The sequence below is a fragment of the Ischnura elegans genome, chromosome 6, assembly GCF_921293095.1.
Source record: "Ischnura elegans chromosome 6, ioIscEleg1.1, whole genome shotgun sequence".
NCBI lineage: Eukaryota > Metazoa > Arthropoda > Insecta > Odonata > Coenagrionidae > Ischnura > Ischnura elegans.
This window is the reverse complement of record NC_060251.1, coordinates 80,353,315-80,374,536: the sequence shown is the minus strand read 5'-3', so window position 1 is coordinate 80,374,536 and position 21,222 is coordinate 80,353,315. Positions and strand designations below refer to the sequence as shown.

Here is a 21,222-nt window from a genome sequence, read left to right as displayed (position 1 = left end):
CAAGCACTGCCACATGCATATGTTTATTTATTTGTGGTAGCACGTAAGACGATGTGACGTGTAGCGTTTAGCATTTTGGGTAAAAAATAACCACTTCCTTCCAAACACTTGAGATGGATGATAGAGTTTCTTGTATATGGTATTATACTTTCTATTTGAATCCATTGCGGCTTATTGAGTTAGCTCAGGTCCTCCTTTAACTTTTTAGCAAGGGATATTATGTAGTTTTATTTTATAAATGTTGTTTCCACTCTGCATTGGTTTTTTATTGTCGATGAAATCATCAAAAATTAAGATCAAATGTTTAAATTGTATCTCCATCCCTTACCCATTTTACTCATAGTGTCTTTAAGTAAATTGAGGTTCGATGAAAACAAACTGTGCAAGTAAGGCAGGGTAAAATGAAAGCGTCAATAATTCTTATCCTCTTCAAATGCCCTGCAGTTTCGTTTCTTTCCCTAAGATTCCACAATCTTCTGATGTTATTACACCCGTTTTTGGTGAGAACATTCTTACCCTCTGAGCAAAAGAATGGAATGGAACTTCTTCCATTTCCGCCATTTCAGCAATCAACAGGATTTTGTTCTAAAATTGTTCACGCCGTGACGGCTGCCTGGGTTCCCAAAAACGAGTGAGCACCAGAAAACGGCAATGACAATCGAATCCGGGGATAATTACGAGGCCAGCAGACCTTGCACACTTGGATTGACACCGTCCTACGGAACGGGGGAGGGAATTGAAAAAAATTATAGAATAGCTATTTCGGGGGGGGGGGGGGGGGGCGGCTATAGGAGGACTCCGTTAAAAATTTTCTACGGTATAATAGATATGTGGGGAGGGAGAGGAAGTGGTTGTGTGTCGAGAGGCTATAAGGCTGTTTGGTCGCCGGCGATGCAGGGGAAAAGTCGTTTTGTGAGAAGTTGCGCAGTGAAGAGGGGGTTGCAGGTGAGTGTGGCGGCATTCTATGCACCTGCAACTGCCCGCCCTCGCAACCCCCTCCCCCTGCAACCTCCCCTTCGCTTGCAGTGGTGTGTGTTAGCCCCAGGGCGGTTCGGCTGTCTCGCTTGTGTATTGCATGCGCCAGTTTTTGCTACCTTCTTCCACTTGTCCCTTTTTCGCCCCTGCCTCCCAATCATTGCCCTCTCCTTTGCTTCTCTTCTTCTTTCTGCTGCTTTCAATTTTCCCCCTCTTGCGATCGTTCGTATTCCTCGCCGCCCTTACCCACCGAACCCCTTCGATGGGGAAGCTTGCTTAATTTTTTTCGGGGTGTCGTTGCTGCATGGCTGTCTCTCGTGGCGTGGTCTTGTGAGTAGGATATTCTCGTATACATTTAGTGTTCAGGCTTCACTTGGTGAAACCACATTTCTATACGTTGACGTTAGCACATGACGTTCCTAAATTGAATTACCCTTTTTTATAGCTGTATTGAAACCCACCTCTAACACACCATGTCGGCGGCTTACAAAAGGCTGTGATATCAATAGTGACAAGTTTTGAATGGTATATAAGTGGGCACATTTGGAAAAATATTGCTCGGCTTCGAAGATCTAGTGTCCATATTCTATGCACAGCTTCATAATGGAAGTGCTATAACTGTAGTGGCATGGAAGGATTAGCCGAAGATGGATTTACATGTATAGGTGAATTTAACCAGATATCGGATTGCATCATTAAATTCTAAAAATTCTGAAAACCCAGTAGAATCTCTTGCGTGCCATCGCAAGAAGGCTGCCCGTTCGCGTTTTTGTTTTGCGGTTTTGTGTAGACTAGCCGGTTAATTTTTAACTGGCAATCTTTCCCATAATTTCACCCATTAAGTTTATCTCAGTGGGCTTCGCCCAAATAAAATAAAGACCGACTTATCGTGCCCGAAGTACTCCTTTAGAATACGCGCTTGTGATGACTACGGTGATAGGCGACTAAAATAAATACTCTCTTAAGTTAAATGCCTCTTAAGCGGTTCTTTGTCGCTTAGCGTCGACGAGCGGATAGTGCTGCTGTCTCTGTTCTACGAGAACAGGTTCGTGATAGCCCGAGATTAAACGCCATTAGAATGGGCTAGGGCGTTGACTTTCCAGCCAGTCTGTAATCAGAATTAATTTTCTGAGTTGGAGTAAAAAGTTCTTAGTTTTGAATTTATGTGAAATTTTAGCTTTTTGGACAAAGCGGAGATGTAAAAGATTGGAAAACCTTTCATGTTCGTTTCTCGGTTTTAGAAAATGATCACAATCGTCGAGTGTAATTCATATAATTTTTACGTCCCTTGGTGGCTATGAGAATTCGAATAATTTAACTAAAAACTGCCTCCAAGTTGTGTGCTTTATTCAAGATTTGATTTAATATATGTAGCTGTCGTAATGCGACCACTACTTTCCTCTAATAAATGCGATCCATATCCCCTTTAATCTAGCATTTGTAGTTAAAATTCATTAAAAGCGCTTTTCTTTAACCGTATTTCTATTAATTGCGTTGATATTGTTAAATCATCGACAGAGGATTACGCTATTTTACATCTATAGTGGAGTATCTGAGGTACGTTGTGATATTTCTGTTTTAATCAAGTTCGTTTGAGCGCAAGCGCTCCAACCCTTGTGTGAAGGTGATATGAGACTAGGGAGCTCTCTCCATATGCGGGCAAATTGTAGGGGTCCGTGAGAAAGTAGCTGGAGAGGATTGCCATTCGAGTCCAGGAATCGTGGGCCCACCCACGCCGAGTAAAAACCTGCATAACGCCGGCACCCCTGGCTAACGAACCATCTCCATGTAAGCAACCTCCCATGTGCAGACCGTAACCTGTACGACGCGACCCTCTCAACGTGAGGACTGTTTAGACAGCGGAAGTTCATGACTACCCTTGAAATTTCGTCTTTTCCCATGTATTTCCGAGGGAGACAAAATGAGTTAGCTAATGAAATAGGCAATTATAATTTGATTTTATTCTAATTCTGGTACTTTTTTTATCTTCATATCGACTTTAATGGAAATAAATTTTGAACATGTTGCCATATTAAATGTAAACAAGCGCTTTAGTGAAATTCTAATAATAAGAGATAGGATACCCCTAATGATGTTAATATATTTACCTATTCATCTTCTCTCTAAAATATAACTTTACTCCTGGACCAACACTTCATAAAGATTCAAAATAATTGCAAATGCTGCATCCTTTCCTAAATATGGCGAGAAAAAGCAAAATATCCACCAATAGGAACCGACCTCACCTGAGAGAAACACTATATAAAACCGGCCTCTCGAGAACCGGCATCAACGGCCCCAATGAAGATAAATAAGTCATTCATCGAAACGTTGGCAAGGATGGAGAAGAGGATCTAACCCGAGAAGTTTTGACGCTAGTAGATCGGAGTAATTGGAGGCAGACAGTTGGCGAAGCCAAATGCGAACTAAGATATTAACCCTTTCTAACCCAGAGCTGCTTCTGGAAGAGATTTAATTTCAAGACTTCTCATTTTAAAATGTGAACATTTTCTACTAATTCATAATTTTTGTTGCAGCTACATATTTCTCCAACAAACTTTACAGCACAAAAGAATACGTAGTTTAAACCTTTCCTGAATAGAGCTGAAAATGTGCACATTTATGATGTTACTTAGAAGCAACATTGGGTTGTAATGGGTTTATGGCTCTGGGAGTAAGTAATTAAGAGTATGTATTCATTTCTTTACCTCCTTCATGGTACTAATCTCCTCAGCTGTCGGTCGCCTCCTTCAAATACAATAACGCATCAAACCCGTGAAAAAGACGAAAAATGCATCGACCAAGGTGGTGCGACAGTGGCGATGTGTGGAGAGCGATTGGAGGAGGGGAGAAAGGAGGAAATGGAACAGAAATAGTGAGGGGGGTACGAGGGGGAGATAGGGGAGGGGACAGAACCGATTTACAATGGCTCCTATAAATAGAGCGACGGGAGGCAACCAAATCACTCGGGGGCAGATACCGGAATCGCTCCCGATGAGAGCGGGAGGGGGGGGGGGGGAATAAGGAATGAGAGCATTGCGGAGAGGAGGAATAAGCAATGGCATCGGGAGGTGCAGTCGCGTTTGTAGGGATGGATAGGGTAAAACCCGCAGGAAGCTAGCAAGTCTCTCCTCCGTTCGAGTCGGAGTCGACGAGGCGTCATAATAGGTGGCGAAAAGTAGCCCCGCGGAAAGCAATGCGGCTGCCTCCCCTACCCAACCCTTCTTGCACCTCGCGCGACGTGTACAAGGAGCGGAACAAAAGACGAACGCCAAGCCGATGGGAAGGGCGCGACCCGATGAGTGCGCGACGTGTTTATAAATAGGACATGTGCCGCAGATCGCTATGCCCAAACAAACGCCCCGATACTCGGCACGCAGGCATGAGCACTTGAAGTGAGGCCTGGTGTGCGATGTGGGAGGCGTAATGGCATGCGACGTTATTTTGTGGCATTCGGGTAGATAAGAGGAAATTTGTGTAATTTGCATTTTTTTATCAAAAGTGGCTGACCGTGGTTAAGGCGCCCTCGGCAATTTTCAAGGTCTTGGTCGATTTTTTAAAAATGTGAGTTATGCAAGTTAGCTCTTTTTTCGGAGGGGAAGTTCGTAGCACATGGTTCAGCGATTGTGTGATGAGGTATTACGGAAAAAGTTGACATTTTAAGACGTGAATAATGTATTCGCGTGTACAATTTTTATTATTTCATAGTCAGTAGATAATTTTCTTTCTCATTGTCAGTAAAATTTTGATTCCATTGTCATGATTCTCTTTTTTCGTCGCTGTATTAATACTCTTATTTTCTTAGCATTTAATTGATTTAATTTTAATTTCATTTTTATCGTTTGTGTGCTTTGGTTATGTAGAAGGGTTTGGTCGCGGTATGACGGTTTCTTGAAAAGCATTTAATCCCGACGTTACTTCGACGGTGACTATCTAAGCAGTTTTTTGCACATTTAATTTTTTTCTTTCTCCGAGTGTTTGCTCTCTTTGTTGTTTCCGCGTCCGTCGTATTTTGTGGGCGTAGCTCCGTTCTCGTAATCGGCAACATCCTTTTATTTTGCGTGCCTTCTCAGTGGAAGGGTTTTGGAATGGAGAAGACGTGACGCTTTCGATGCGAGTTCGTTTGCCTCCATAAAGCGTATTAGTTAACCGCGTTTTGCTTTTAGTAATTGCTCACGGGCACGCCAAATTTTCTGCCTAGTTTCGTCCATTTGGTTGGCGGAAAGTGTTTTGGATCGGAGATCTGCCCCTCGGCATTTTTGTTGTCGAAATTGTTGCTGTTTCCATGTGCTTGTAATTCTTAGGTGTGCTTTAACTTGGGGATAGTTGAGAAAGTTATGTATATATCGTTGGAAATGTATTACTTCACATCCGTAACAATCACATTACAGTTGTTAGCTATCCTATACCATTTAGAATCTTCACCGATGCTGCCCAATTTACCGGCTGTTGCATTCGATTCCCGGTTTCGTTTCCTCATTTTGAATATTCAATATTTCGTTAATTCAATTATTCTCGTTTTAGTTTATTTGAGCTTTGGTTTTATACTAATTCATAATGTTATTTATTACGAACTCATTGCTAGGTCTTCGTACTCAAACAACGTGGAACAGCGTGACTAAATTTTTATTTTAAATTGTGCCTTTTAACATTAGGAATCGCACGTGCACTCATTTATTTTAACGGCACTGCTCTTGTTATTTCGTACGGCTTAACTATTTTTTTTCTTTAGCTTTTGAATTGGAATTTTCCGATGCGCTCAATGATTTATCTGGCACCGTGGCGTTCAATATAGCCACCGTGTTCAGTTTATTGGGTGAATCTCCTATTCCAATTCATCCACAATCGTTTGCTGGGCAGCAGTCGCCCTGCTGATCGACCGATTGCGCCAGTCGACTGTTTGTACGGCTTCGCCGTTTGCGTGGTGCGGCCGCATCTGATCGTCTTCGCCGCATTCGATCAGCGCGGCATGACGCGGACAGGAAAGACGGGAAGACGTGGCCGGCGTCGTTGCCTGCCGGTGTAGTTTGGCGGGAATGCTAGACTCCGGCAGTCACACGAAATTAAACCCCTCCCGAATTGATTGAGGGAGAGAGAGAGAGAGAGGGAGGGAGACTTTTCTTGTCCAATAACCCCCGGTTGCGAGGTTAACTCACGGCAAAGGCTCGCGTGTCGCCGCGGCAGATTGCGGGAAATGGGGAAAATACCTACTCCTTCTGTCCCGCCTGTCCGCATATTCTATGAAGGTGACATGCCGGCGGCCACTAGGGAGTTCCGGAGCTCTTACTTTCTCATCGGGGTGCTTTCGCCTGCTCGTCCCCGGTGTGACGGCCGGATCGTTTTTGATGATTGAGAAGGAAGCTAAGGAGGAAAAGGAAGGCGGTTATTTGGAATAAATGGTTGGATGGTTAAAGTGCATAAGGGGTCTGTGTGTGTGAGCGGATAAGTGGAAGGATTGTATGGAGGAAGAAGTAAAGGGGGAAAAGCGAGCAACAAACAGTATGTCCGCTCATTGTCCGAAATGTTTGCGGCCCTTGATATGTTAAATGGATTTTTTTAACGTGCAGCCATTACGGTAATCACCACCGCATTATCTAGTTTGCCTGAAAGGGACCTCGGGGTTGCAGTGGTGGTTTAGCTGTTTATCTTACATCTTGCATGTAATGCTCGAGCCAGTCCTCTTGTGTCATTCCGAAAAGGCAGAAGGGGTTCACGCTCTATTATCACTGGCACATTGAAGCGTCCCTTGACTTTAGATTTGGCGAGCCATTTGATCGGTCAGCCACACTTCGTATTGCTTTCATTATTCTTTAGTACACAGAGTAAGGCCGAAGGTACGCCTGCATAATTTTAACGAATTATCTTTGTCCTTATATTCGGAAATGGAGTTACAAGGAGAGGGAAAAGGTGTAATGGAGAGGTGGAAGAGAAACAAGTCCCAACTGTGCGAGAATTTCCAATTAAGAAGGAAGAAGAGGGTAAAAATAAGTAGAAATATTCCATGGTCCCTACCGTAGCCGATCGATCACCTGTAAAAATAAATAATTATAATTACCATTTCTTTATGGAATGCATAATGGATTGATAACGGTATTTTTTTATCTTTGCTTTCCAATTCATCAATCTATTCACCCTGAATGCTATAGACCCTTCTTGTTCTCTATATTTTTTACTGTTTCGAGAATTATTGTGTAACTTTCCAGTCGAAGTATACGATTCTAGAAATGTATGGAGGTAGTCTTAGCGTCTAGTGTTGTAATTTTTGCGCTAGCTTTGAGGGGATCGTCTTCGAGCTCGCGTCCGTTATCAGCGGCCTTGCACGGTCGCCTTAATTGTCGGCGGAGAAGTGTTTGCCCTGCTGGAGGGGAAACGGGTTTGGGGGAGGTCTTGAGCGTTCAGCACTCTTGCGCGTGCCAGTCTAATAAGCATTATAGCTTCGCCCACGCTGCTCGTTCCTCTTCTGCGAAGACTGCAGTGAGGTTCGCTATTCAACGTAAAGATGGGGGAGAAAGGGACTTTTTCTTAATAACGATATGGTTGGTGGTGTTAAATACCCCGGTATCAATTGTTAGAATACCTTTTAAGTTTGCTCTAGCTATTGCCCAAGTTAAAAAAAATTTTTTTTCATTACTTTACGCATCAATCGACGAAATTTACGGTTGTTAGGATGCAGCTCTGCTTTCAATGGTCGTATCCACTAAAGTCAATCGTAATTGTGTATTTCTTCTCTACTAATTCGTGCATCACCAGATTTTTCTCTGGAAATAGTCTTCATTAGACCATCATACCTCACGATGTGACCGTTTTAATTTTTCCTTATCTATATCTTTGGTTTTCAGTAGACTTTCATATTTTCCCTCTCTTTCTCATGCTTGATTTCTTCATGATTATTTTGTATTTAGTTTATAATTGACGAAAAATAATCAATTTCAATGAAGGATCATTCGGAAATAGTTCGTGGTAATTACGTAAAATATATAATTCCCGAATATGTATTTAAGTGTATCAAATGCCAACTCTTAGTTGACTCTCGAGTATTTTACGTTATTGCCTGTCAACTCTTATCCCCTATCCACCATTGGGGTTAGCCAGGCTTCGAGGGGTAAGTTTCAAGCGATCCAAATGCAGTATGTGTTGGCGTGTCTCGAATAGTCTGCAGTTCATCATTCAACCTTTCACATCACATAAAGACTCTGCAATCGAGTCGGCGGGGGCGAAATCGGTCGCCATTGTTCGAAGCATATTGGCGCATTATTTCCTTTCATTCAAATCGCAGGAGTTTCCTTCTCGCCGTGCCGCAGTCACACCATTTCCCTGCCGGTGGATGATATCGCTCTCTTTTCCCCCCACCTCCAACAACCAGTGCGCTCACACAAAAGCTTCGGCGTCCCAGATGCGGAAGTCGTCTTCGTGCAGTCTTTACGGAGTTGGCTCTCACGGGTCCCCAGGGAAATCTTGACACAGCCCCTTCCCCTACCCCCACGTTCCTATTTCTTTCCCCCATGGAATATCACTTCGGTTCTTCCCTGCCCGACTCGGTTTCTTTCTCTCGACATTTATCTATGCCAACTACGCGATCATTTCCATGGTGATTACGCCGAGGAACGATTTTAATGTCATTGCAAATGTATATTCAAAATAAGTTCCGACTTATTGCGGTTCATCGACTCTTGATCGTAAAAGTAGAGCTGTCAATTTATTTTTTCTAGAATTTGCCTTTAAAAATTGGAAACAGTTATCTAGGTTATCGTGGCTTTTTTTTACACCTATAAACAATGTCCATTCCAACGGACGTTCTTGTAATAAATTTAGTAAAGTTACTAGCAATATTCCTCTAATACAGGGCCGGTCCCAAACATTTTTATAGTGTAAGCGAAAAAAATTCCGCCCCCCTTCTAAAAATAACGTAAGAGTTAGTAGGAGTTCTATGACGAGTCCATATGGTAATAACAATAACCCGAATAGTGGGGTATAGGCTTCCTCTTCACGCTATTTACTTACTTCTACAATAATTCTGTTGAGTAAATCGACCCTCGACTTTTTATCTCCTTGTTTCATTAATATTGAACACTGGACTGAGCGATTAGGCGCCCTCTTTTTCATAGCGCTATCCGCGGCCGCATAATTTGCTTACCGCTTAAACCGGCCCTGCTCATATGCAACACCACAATAACTTATAATGTACTAATTTATTAGGACTCCATCAGATCAAACCTGATGCAACTCACAATAGAATATACTTTGATAATAATTTAGAATAAATGGATACATTTGCTCTCTACGTCGAGCTGTAGATATTTCTGAAAACCGATCTAAAAGCGCCCTCAGTGGCAATATAAATCGAGCTTAACCCAGAAGAGAGCGCACGGCGAAATGTAGGCGCCCCACGAAAATAATTTTTTACCTTTCCTTGGAATTATATAGTTATGCTTTGTTCTTTTTTAAATAGGTCCACCGAATTAAATTGATGCTAATAATTATTCTTATTAAATAAAGAAGAACCACGGGGTGATGTACACACCACGCGCATCTCGGGTTAAGGGGATGGAGTTCGTCTATGTAGTCGTCCCCTCGACTCGGGTTATGACCGCTGTCGGCCACTTCTTAACCGGCGCGGCGCTTAGTCTCGCACCTCTCCTGTGCTTTCGCAGCCGCTGATGGGGTGTGGTGTGAGGGAGAAAGAGTCTTTGGACGTCTCCGGCGGCGTGAAGGACGATCCGCGTGGCGTGGGAGTGACCAGAGAAGAGGGCTAGGGGGCGCAGCGGGGTTTGAAGCGATGCACACCCCTCCCGACCTCCCCGGAGGGACTGGGGATGAGGAATCGGTAGCAGGAGAAGGGGGCGTGGGAGAGTGCACTCCTCCCGCGCCGGCCTCCTCGCTTCAAGCCCCGGGGAATGCTAATCGGCATGTCTATGCGCCGCCTCCGTCCCACGGATCTCTAGACTCGAACACACTCGGCGTCCCAAACACAATCGTCTGACCCATCTCTCTCTGTGTCGTCCTTCTTCTCTCTCTTCTCTTCCCTTTAGCTCTTTATCTTTCCCTCTCTATGTGGATGGGATTCTTCTTTTCCCTCTTTCTGTCTATCCCCATCTCTCACTCCGTTTTATAAACCTCACGCTCTATCGAACAGATTAGATTGGTCGGTTTGCTCTGGGGTTAGGTGAGGTTGAAGAGGAGAGGGATTTTGTGTGGAGTTCGGGGAAAAGGGTTGATTTTTAACGGTTGGAGGCACTTATAAAACGGTGTGGATGGTCTTTGGTGTGGGGGAGAGGGTGGAGTTGGTCAGCTAAGACGAGGAGGACTATACGCGGATTGATGTATAACCAAGGGGAATGGATAGAGGAGGCCCAGTTCCATCGCATAGAAGGCTGATTTCTGGTGCCACATGGCTCGCTTTTTAATGGGTTTTCAAAAATGTCCGCGATGCGGTGATGAGTGCAATGCGATCCACATTTTTTCCAATATTTTGCAATATAATGTTTGTAATTGCGAGGAATAGCATGGAGTTTTAATGAATTTGATAGGTTACATCATTATAAACATAAATTACGGTTAACCCCCCTGATTATACCTTATTCTCCCGTGAAACTCGGATCACTTTGTCAGTCAGCGCCGCGAGTGGCGACTTTTGAAACCCATTTAAATGCGCGGTGGTTGACAGCACATTTAAAGGCGGACTTGATACTTTTTTTTTTAATATTCTGTTACAATGGAATCATAATTTTGCTATACTTTTTTCATGGTAAAAAGAATTTATTTTTATTCCGTGTGCAGATTTGGATTTGCCAAGTACCTATCTGATGATGATAAAGAGTGTTCACTGCGAGGCTCTCGATTATATAATGCTTCGGAGATGCTTCTCAATGCTGAGCTATGATGCACGAGTTGACTTATGGTCTGTTCGCGTCATTACGTATGAGTGCCTTTTTGGGAAAGCTCCCTACTCCTCTCGAAAAATTTCGTGGATGTAAGATTACCTCTTTATGAGATCGCCGTCTCGCGTTATGTGTATTAGTAAGCCGGGGCGATTTTTAGGAGTTAGTGCAAAGGGAGGTTTGGGGTGATTTCCCCCTTTGCTATCGTGTCTGTTCCCCAGGAATATTTCCCGGCTCTGCACCTATGTCCCATTATTCTTCGTTTGGTTTTTTTTTCAGTTTAGTTCGGCCCCCCCCCCCCCCCCCCCTGCCTCAATATGCGAATAATTGTGCGTTCTCCCGTAAAATGAGCTTGCCAATCCAGTGACCCCCTCGAGCAGAAAAATAGCCCGCTAATGCAGAATAAATCGCTTTGTTTTCCGTTGCTTTTGTATTCTCAGCTCTATAGAAATTTGTGTTTCGAGTTTCTCCCTGCCTCAGCCTGTCAGAAATTATTATTTTCCCTCCGGATGAGAGGTAGGTAAAGGGGTAACTCAATGGATGAAACAGGAATATGGTGGACCTACCCTTGATCTTCCGGAGAATTATCAGCAGGAAAGTACAATTTCAATGCTTAATGTAGATTGTTATGTCATGTGATTATTAATGATTTCTTTTCGATGGTGTATCCCCAACTAAGGTCCTCGAACAAGTTAAAAGTGTCGAAGTTCCTATAATTCACCTAGTATATTGGGCTAGGTGATCAGTATAAATTGCATCTTATAGGATATATGTTTGGATAGGCGTAGTTCATACGTAGATTGATAGATTGCACAGATTTGGAACCATTGCTTTACCTCTCAATGAATCGCGCGACTGATTCTGCGATATCGCTACCAAGGCACCTGACCGCGAAAATCCGTTCAGACCCAGTCGTTGCTTCTGTGGGGGACCCTACAACGGGGAAAGTGATCTCAATGGATTAAAGAGCACTCGAACCTCGGTTGACCACTTGCAAAGGAGCGCGACCCTGACCGCGGGGAGGGAGAGGAAGGCGGGCAAGGCTTTGTCAACAGCGAGCGATTTGGCCGCAGAGGCCGCATGCCTGCGGTTTTGTGGGAAAGGATCGTGAAAGATGAGGAAAGATGTGAGAAGGAGGGGTGAAATCCTCGGGAGAAAGAGACTGGCTGATGAGCAAGGAATGACAAGCTTGCTTAGGAGACCATTGAGATCCGAAATGTGATTTTGTTCTTTTCCAGCGTATGATACAGGTGAAATATCGGGTTTTCCACCGGGTGGGTTGGCCTAAAAGCAACTCACCCATTAGAAAACCCGAGAATATTTTACCAGCATTGAGATCCTGTTAGATAAAAACAATTTTCGTTTATTGGCAGTACGTAGACTCAAATATTAAAAAAATAAAAAACAATAATAATTCGTGCCTTTATCAGAAATCCTAAGATCGTACCAGCTAAGGATAAGTATCAGGAGAAATGTGGTTGTTTTGACTGTTTATAGATAATTTTAATTTTTTTTAATATCACAAACTAGCTAACATGGGTCCGTGGTTCCATTCCCAGTCCATGAGAGTTTTTTTCTAATGGCAATTCTTGTTTATCAGTAACTAGTTCACTCATCATAATGACGATGTGCAAGTCGCCCGAGGTAGCGTTGGTGGAACAGTAAGATTTAAACCGGTGAAATTCTCGAGAAGCCTTCATTAAAAGTAGAGGATGGGATTCTTTCAATGTCGCCAGAAGGTGTGGTGTGCTAGTCGAGATGGGGGGTATCCCACAAGGGAGTGTGTTTCCCTCGCATTTTTATTTTCCTCCCGCGGGAAGGAGAAGAGAATAGACTCCGGTCGGCTTGGTATGCGCTTCGGCATCTCTACCTCTTCGAGGGGATGGAGGGATTTCGGGAAGGGTTGGAAAGGTGGCTTCTTAAAAGAACTGTCCGCGTAGCAATGCGATTCGTTCGCCACCGCCGAAGACGACGCCCGTGACCGCAGAAACGCAGAAAAGGTTCAAACAATCCGCCTCGGTGACGCTACAACGGCGACGGTCAGTCGAGCGATCAACGAATCGCCTCTCTTCGCCGATTAATAGGACGCCGTTCTGCCCTGCCCCATTTGACCGAGAATGCCCAGCTGATATAATGAAGTCTGCGTACCGACCGCGAGAAAGGAGCTGGAGGTTTCGTTGCGGGCCGAAACTGCTGACCCTGGATTATCCTAACGCATGCCAGTCCAATGTCGCTGAGGTGCACCATTGCGATCGCTGCGTCGCCAATTTGGTGCTAGAATTGGTTAGTCGTGAGTTAGCATGTTTTCGTAGGTAACGCTAATTAATTTAGATACTTTCAAAAAATATTATTTCAGCCTTTCATTAATCGGTTCCTCTATCTCTGTCTCTCTTTGTCTACGAAGTAATTTGTTTTGAGCGTGCTAAGCCCGCGACAACCTTAGAGACGTTAATGAGAGTAGGTTGGTTTAAAATCATCCGTTCATTTGCAGCACTTTTATCGGGCAAAGATTCAGTGATCACAGCATGGGTTACCCTCACTCACGATGGATTTTTTTTACTATCTTAATCCCTATTATTACTGGTATTCCAAGTGCGGTATGTCAATGTTTCCTAATACCAGATTTGGCGTAATTCCTAAGTGAAGCTCCTTGTGCTGATCAGTGCTGCGACTTAATGCTATATGTATAAGTGTCGATTATCGAATGATCACTGCTCTTTATACGGATTCATGGCGTTAATTATTCCTGCTGATTCACTCCCAATGGAGGATAAATTCCCGATACTCCTCCATGATTTTGATTCGTTACCCTACTAAATATATTTTCCCGTTTCCCTTAAATGAGTAAAATTTTCGCTCCCCCTTTTCCCGTGCCGCCGCTTCAAGTCGCCGATTCCGATGGGAACAAATGAGGAATTTTGCGCGATTGCGGTGTTTCCCTTTTTTTCTCTCCCTGGAGAGTGTGCACTGAGACGAGAAAGAGTGATTGTGGTTCGATTTGTCCTCTTTTGCGGCACCGTGTCACGCATAAACTCGCCCATTTCCTCCTCCCCGCATTCCTCTCTCAACTTTCCGTTCGCCGATTCTCTCCGCTAATCCGCCGTCGTCCGACCCCCCTGGATTATCCGCGCTCCCAACCGGTCCGCGGTCTGTTCCGCGGATTGACGGCGACGGAAAAAGGGGATTTTACAGCAATAATTCAGCTAGATAATACATATGAGGTGATGAGAAGCCAGGGGTAAAAGTGATATTTTTCTCAGCATAGTTTGGTAAGCTTAATTGTTAGCAGAAATACACAAAAATTTGGTTGCCAAGGGATACGAATGAGCCTCTGTCATGTGCTGACGTCGAGTGGAAAATCAAGTGCACCACTAAATATCTAATTTATCTCATTTGTTTTCTATACCTAATTTTTGTACGAAACTCTGTTTAGAAAAAATAAATCACCTGTACCCCTTGGCTTCTTACCCACTCATATAATATCAAGTCTCATCATTGTTAAGCTCTAGGGCTAAGCGATCTGCGCTCTGCCCCCTTGGCTATCACGCTCCCAGTTGATAACCATACAGTTAAACGCTGATAATTAATTTTTCTCATACGTAACACTAATTACTCACCGATTTTCATTCTTGCCGTGTTAATAGTTTTGTTCGGATTCGAAAAAGAAAGTTATGTCTTGATATCCGTGTATTTTTATTTACCGTTTCCCACGTTTTTCATATATAACAGCACGGCATACTACCCGTGGAGTTCTTTCTAGTTTTGTGACACGTATGCTTTCATTTTTCCATTCCGCCGTGCACTAAGGGTAAATATTCGGCGGTTCATTGGAATGGAACCGAAAAACCTCCGCATTTAGCTTTCTGGAATATTTCGCACAAAAAATTGCGAAAATTCCTCGCTTCTTTTCTTTCTGCGCTTCCGTCCATTATGCGCATTTTTTTACGGCTCGAAGTGGTTGAGCAGCGGGCAAGAAGCGGAGAGGAATGGCAGTCTCCCACGGCGTTTTTGTCTCTCGTGTGTTTTGAGATATTCCGAAGGACACGCGGGCTCATTTGAATTTATTGCCGGAGCATCACCGCGTTGAGTACGCCGGCTATCGCACGCATATCGGATGGAGTTTTTCTATCTCAGCTTGCATACGCTGATATTGAAAAATCCGAGCTCAAGAGCTCTCGCTATTGTATTAAGCATTCTTCCAATCTATTGCGATTAATTTTCATCGCGCAAGGCCCGGTGCGTAAACTGAGCTATTATTTAGGTGCTGTTATTATCTCCCTTCTCGATTTGTTGACAATCCTAGTATTTTTCCCATCCCTTCTCGTCAATCACCTACATTAGGCGATTCCCCTCTGGATATAAGGAATGTCCTCCTTTAGAGAACGTATCATTTCTGCTTTACAATTCTTTTCCATGGTATTTTTTATAATCGTAGGAATAGAAGAAATAAAAACTTGGCTATTTCCACATGGTAATTTTTTATTACCGACCATGGTTTTCTTTACTGAGGAGAGGAGTTACTGGTAAATTGGCCTACATTTATAGCAAAAAAAAGAATGGTCGGTCACAATAAATTACCATGTGGAAATAGCCAAGTTTCTTGTTCTTCAATTCCTACGATAAAGGATTTCCACCAAGTTACGCCTGCTACTATTAATTATTTTTTATAATCTTAACTGTTTTAAGATAATGTTAAATGTTAACGAAAATTTACCATGCTATGAAAAATTCAAAATTATAACGCGAGTAATAAGCGAATAATTCTTTGTGAGAAAGACAAAAACGACTGGTATAAGGGGATAAACGGAATATACCCCTCTAGAGAACGTACCACTTCTAATCGAAAATTCTTTTCCTCGGTATTTTCTGTGGTGTCAAATGTTTAAGATAATGATAAATGCTATTAAATATGTCCTCTATATGCCCATAATTTTCCAATTGATAACGCTAGTAATAAGCGAGTAAGTATTTGTGAGAAAAGACAAAATACGACTCGTATAAGGGTTTTTTATGCATCCTCTAGAGGTGGTTACGGAGAGCATGCGTGACAAAAGTAAACGTGCGTTTATGAATTTTTATTTGCCCTGATAAAATCATATTATACCTATCTTGAGGATTTACACGGTTCTCTTACATCCCTGCCTGTTTCTCGCCGCCGAAACTATTTCTCTCCCCTCCTAGCCCCACGTGCAGTGAGCGGCGGCAGAGTCCCAGTCAGCCCTCGAGGCGGCGGCCTCTACGGAGGGAAATTTCCTTGCCCTTCTCCCACGCCTCTCACCCGCTCAAGAACACAAGAATTGCTCTCATATCCCGGTGTATTCTCTCACATTGAAGGCTCCTTCTCTTCTTCGTCTCTTCTTGGCTGGCTTCGCTCTTCTTTTCTGCGCTCCTTCTCCTCCTCCTCGCATGTAATTGTTGGCTGGGAGGAGGAGAGACATAGCTCAAGTGTGGTGGGCAGATGTCTGGTGTGGGAATCCTCCTCCTCTCTCTTTAGTATTCATGTGTTCGTTTGGAGTGTTAGTGCAGTGGGGTCATGCTATTTCCCTACTCATTTTTCATCAAAAGTCATGATGTCAGTATAAAAGTATTGAATTCCTTACCTGATGATAAGAAACAGGTGCGTTTCAAACACACCAAATAACGGACCAATTTAGGAGTGCCTGCGGGGATACCAAGTGAACGAAATTATGAAAAATTAAAGAATAAGCCCTTCTAATATAGAACAATCCTGGGAGAGGGCCTAGAGAATTCGACGGGAGAAGTGAGTGTCGTTCTTAACTTTTCGCTTCTGTATCCGAGAAAGGGTTAAGTTGGAAATGGATCATCATACTGGAAGAATGAAGGGTAATTCTATCTTTAAAATTGATTTTAATTTGACCGTATAAAACATGTCCTAATTTAGGTCAGTTGGGTCATCTACATATGTCACAACGCAGATAAGAAGAAATGATATTAAAATGCAAGTTTTGGCTAATTTTGGATTATTATAGTTTGGAGGTAGCTCAGAGTTATGGCGATAATCATTATAGTAAAATTTGCTGAATACCTGGAGTATAAAATTTACATTATAATTGGAAAATAAACCATACGTTTCGTGAATGCAAAACTGAAATAATTTCATTCGTCCGCGGGATGAACGAAGTATGACAAATGGAGAACCGATTTATAGTAACAATACTATGGTAAAGCCTCTCTTGTATACTTACAGGGTGTATAAGAAGGTATCATTAATACTGTAGGAGGTCGAGGGGGAGACATTTTGAAGCATTTTTTGTCTGTAGACATGGGGTCGCAACTTCTTACCTCGTGATCTATGGAAAACAAACATTTTTATTATGCTTTTACGTAACAATATACCAGCTAACATTGTTTTCAACATCCCCTTCCTTGCAAGTAGTCCCTCCATCGATACTGTCTGTCTCCTCCGTATTTCATGTAGAACCTGCCTCACCCGCCATGTCCAGCACTTCGTTGTTTGCGAATGGGAACAAGAAACGGAAATAATTTTCTTTTATCGCGGGGGCGAACGAAATATGACAAATAGATCACCGAATGATTGCAATTAAAAAATGATGAAGCTTTTAGCATCACCTTCGTGTATATGTCTCTTAAGATTGAGAATGAGAAAAGGAAATAAGTTTATGTATCCGCGGGGGCGAACGAAATACAAGAAATAGATAACCGAATGATTGCAATAAAACAGTGGCAAATCCCTGTCCAAATGTCCCTCTCCGTGCATATATGCTTATATTCTGGGATACTGCATTTCCCCCCCCCCTTTTCCCTCTTTTCGCCACCGCTTCCCCCACCCGTTTCCCCCTCCCTCTTCTCTCTCGCATCCCACAAGGCTCTTCTCCTCGGGTCGGTGCTCGTTCCGGGCCAAAGGGCTTCTTTCCTTCGCCCGGAGACTCCATCACCTGCCCCACTCTCTCTCTCCGCCCCCTCCCACCTCATCCCCTCCTCCGCACCATTCCACAATACTCCCCCACCTCCCCACACAAAAAAAACTATGCCTCCCCTCATTCCCTCATACTTCGTCACAGTTCCCCCGCCCTCATCCTCTCCTACCGTTCTCTCCTTCCGTTTTCAACCGCTCCTCCAAAGCGTTCCCGTTCTCTTCCGCTTTTGTGTCCAGTCTTTCCGTCTTCGTCTTTTTTTTTATTTATTTTTTTTTACATTTTTTTTCTTCCTCATTTTTATCACTCCGTTCAAAACAAACCTTCAACCCCGGCTCGACCTTAAAAAAAAAATAAAGGGGGAGGTGTTGGCGTTGGTTCGCGTCCCCAAGACGAATTCGCACTGTTTGCGTATTTAAATTAGTTCCGAGAGAAATCCGGTCGGAGCATGTTTTAATTCCGCGTGGAACAAAAAGAACAGTTCTTTTTACCTCCCCCTTGCAGTCTTCGGACGCAATTTCCGTATCAAAGAGTGAATGACATATTTTATGATTCCGTTCCCTAGTTCTCTTTAATTTCGTCGCGTTTTGATGGATCGAGCAAAAAAATTCGTATTTTTTTTCAATGCTAATTTATGATATTACTTTTGTGAATTCATCAAATTAATTTAGTGCCTTTTCCTCAAAATGCTCGACGTATGTTTTTTTTGACCCTTTGTTTGTATTAATTTTTTTAAATTGTAATTATATTCACGAAGTCCCTGACTTCCTCTGAATCATTATAAATCGTCAGTACAATTAAACTGCTTTTGAATGCTATTTCTAGTTTCATTCATTTTATTTCAGACACTTATATTTTTTATGAATTACTGTCGGCGTCAAATGCCGCTGTACTTTGTAAATTTATATCTGGCCTTGTATGCATGCTATAACAATGAGTAATACCTCATTTTAAGAATATTTATCATTAATTCTGATTTATTTTTTGTTCCATGAAAAACTTAAAAATATAGACACGCCAGTGCAATAAATGACTCCGCGCACCTTAAATTAGCCGTTTTGTCGACTTCATGAACTTGGTAACTCAACCTGGGAAAAACTACAAAGTTTACAATATCTATCTTCCACAATAAGTTTCGGAAATTATCGGAGATGCATGCGGATATAACTTCAGTGTCAGATGAAATAGATAGAACTTCAATATCGTCTCAGGTTTTTTGAGGGATAAATATAGTCGAGTATCCGTCGTGAAATGTTCTCGGGATCGCCACCGGGTCAGGAAGTGCATAATTGCCGACGTTTCGATGTCCGACTCGGCCATCGCCCCCAGGGCTGTGAATGTCGAGAGCGATTTTTCCTTGCTTATCACTCTGGACGGAATAATCTCACTTGACGCTCACAGCCCTGAGGACGATGGTCGAGTCGGACATCGAAACGTCGGCATTTATGCAGTTCCAGACCCGGTGGCGATCCCGAGAACATTTCACGAATTGTATTCGCCGGGAAAGCACTAAATCTTTCTTTATTGTCCAGTATGTTTTCACTCGAGTAGTTGCGTATTGGTTTGAGTACTCTCGTATTTATGCTGGGACTCAAGTAGGTAGTAGAGTACTCGTTTATTCATTAATTACTTTGGGCCATTCAATTCGCAGTGAGTACATACATTTGGCACGCTCCTAATCTAAAAACCTACGACGCGATTTCGGTGGTGGCAGACGGGGACTTGCCTTTGGCTGACGGAGCGAAAGCCACCGGTGCAGACAACACACCTGCCCCAAATTCGCACCGTTAAAGGCCAGTGATCTGCTCTCTTGTGTTTCGTCGACTGTGGTGCCCGCGGGTGCGTCGCTTTTTGGGGGAATTCGGCCGGAGAAGACGAGGGGAAACGGGGGGGGGGGAGAGGGGTGGGCAAGGCGACCACCGAGGTCCGTGCCGGCGGGGTTGCTGCTTCCGAAATGCCCCGTGGCGACCATTGTCCACTCCCGAAAAATAAAAACCCTTTTTCTGCGAATGTGCAGTTCGAATCATGTCTTCAGCTTCTCTTGTGTGTGTGTGTGTACCCATTCCATGAGATCCTTCTCCCCCCCCTCCGAATGGATTCCCTCGAAATTTTCCTTGTTTTCTTACCCTTTTGACCCCCTCTCCTTTTCCAAACTTTTTGTGCTCGCGTGAGGAAGAGAATAGCGTCAGCAAAGGAGTTTTTTTTATGAATAGGAAAGATCTGATCGGGAAGCATCGTTGTGTTAAATGTAGTGAAGAGGCTAGTGGATTGTCTAATATTGATCTTGGCGATTTTCGAGACCGAAACGTGGACGTTGATCGGGAACGTGGGTATGACGAATGGTGGATGAGATGAGTATGTTGAGTTGGACGGAGAGTAAAAGGAACTAGTAAATGCTAAGGATGGTGGGCGAGGAGAGCAGATTCTTGAGGAGATAGAGGCTTTGTTGGAGCAAGTGGTGAGTGAGGAGAGGAATTGTAAAATCCGTGTTATGAGGCAGAATTTTTGCTAAAGAAAGGTAGTAATAGAATAGAATTTATAGTAAGAATGAAGGGAAGTAGGCCCTTATTAAATATTAAGATGGGAAATTATGGAAAAATGGTAAATGGTGGAAGAGAAACAGGTCGGAGTGTTAGTGAATTATCCCTTATCAACTTTAAAGTGACAGATAGATGAGAAGCACATATATGATTCTGTTCTTTTTTCCACCGTCCATGTGTCCTCTTTAAATATCATTTTCTAGAGTTCTTTTTGGAGTGAGTGCTGAGCTTCAAGAGGAATGATGAAAGCCATATTAAGAGGGAAGAATTTTAAATAAAGTAAGATGGGAAGAGAAAAGAATTTATTGTTATAATGTAGGTAAGTAGGTCTCATTGAGTATCGAAAGTGCGCTCTGCGGTATAAGTGAGACAGGTCGGTAAACAATTAAATAATTCTTCAGAAAAATTAACGTAACAGATAGATGACATAATGATATTTGTTTCTGTCCTTAGTTTTTTTAAATGAAGTCAATTTTATTATCAGATATGTTTTGGAACACCAAATCGAATGTACATCAAGTACCTGATGATGATCGTGTTATAATCAAAACACGTGTAGTAAGCTGTTATAATAAAACAAGTCGTCAATACGATTCCTTGTTTATCATTCTTATTTTTTTGTTTCCGCCGTCCATGCAAATCCTCTTTGCTCCTCGTTTTCCACTTCTCTTCCTCCCACGATACCCAGCCTGCTTTTTTCCTCCCCTCTATGCTTCGCCATTATTCCTTCCTCCCCATCCCACTCTTCCATGTGGAGCCCACTGTCCCCCCGCCCCCTTTGTCTTTCTATCTTTTGACTTTTTCCCACCCCACTGCACCTCCCCTCCGCCCTCCCTTCTGCCTCTGACTCCCCGTTTATGCTAGTGGCGTGGGAACCGCGTGTTATATAGGGAGTTGGCCAGTCTCTCTCTCTCGCGGGTGGTTTTCGTAGGG

The 21,222-nt window shown here is 43.2% G+C and overlaps 1 protein-coding gene across 2 annotated transcripts in view; it reads left to right on the top strand.

Annotated features, from left to right (window-relative positions):
* LOC124161060 overlaps positions 1–21,222 on the top strand; it is a 926,716-nt gene that overhangs the window by 693,685 nt on the left and 211,809 nt on the right. The gene's annotated exons all lie outside the window — the stretch shown is intronic.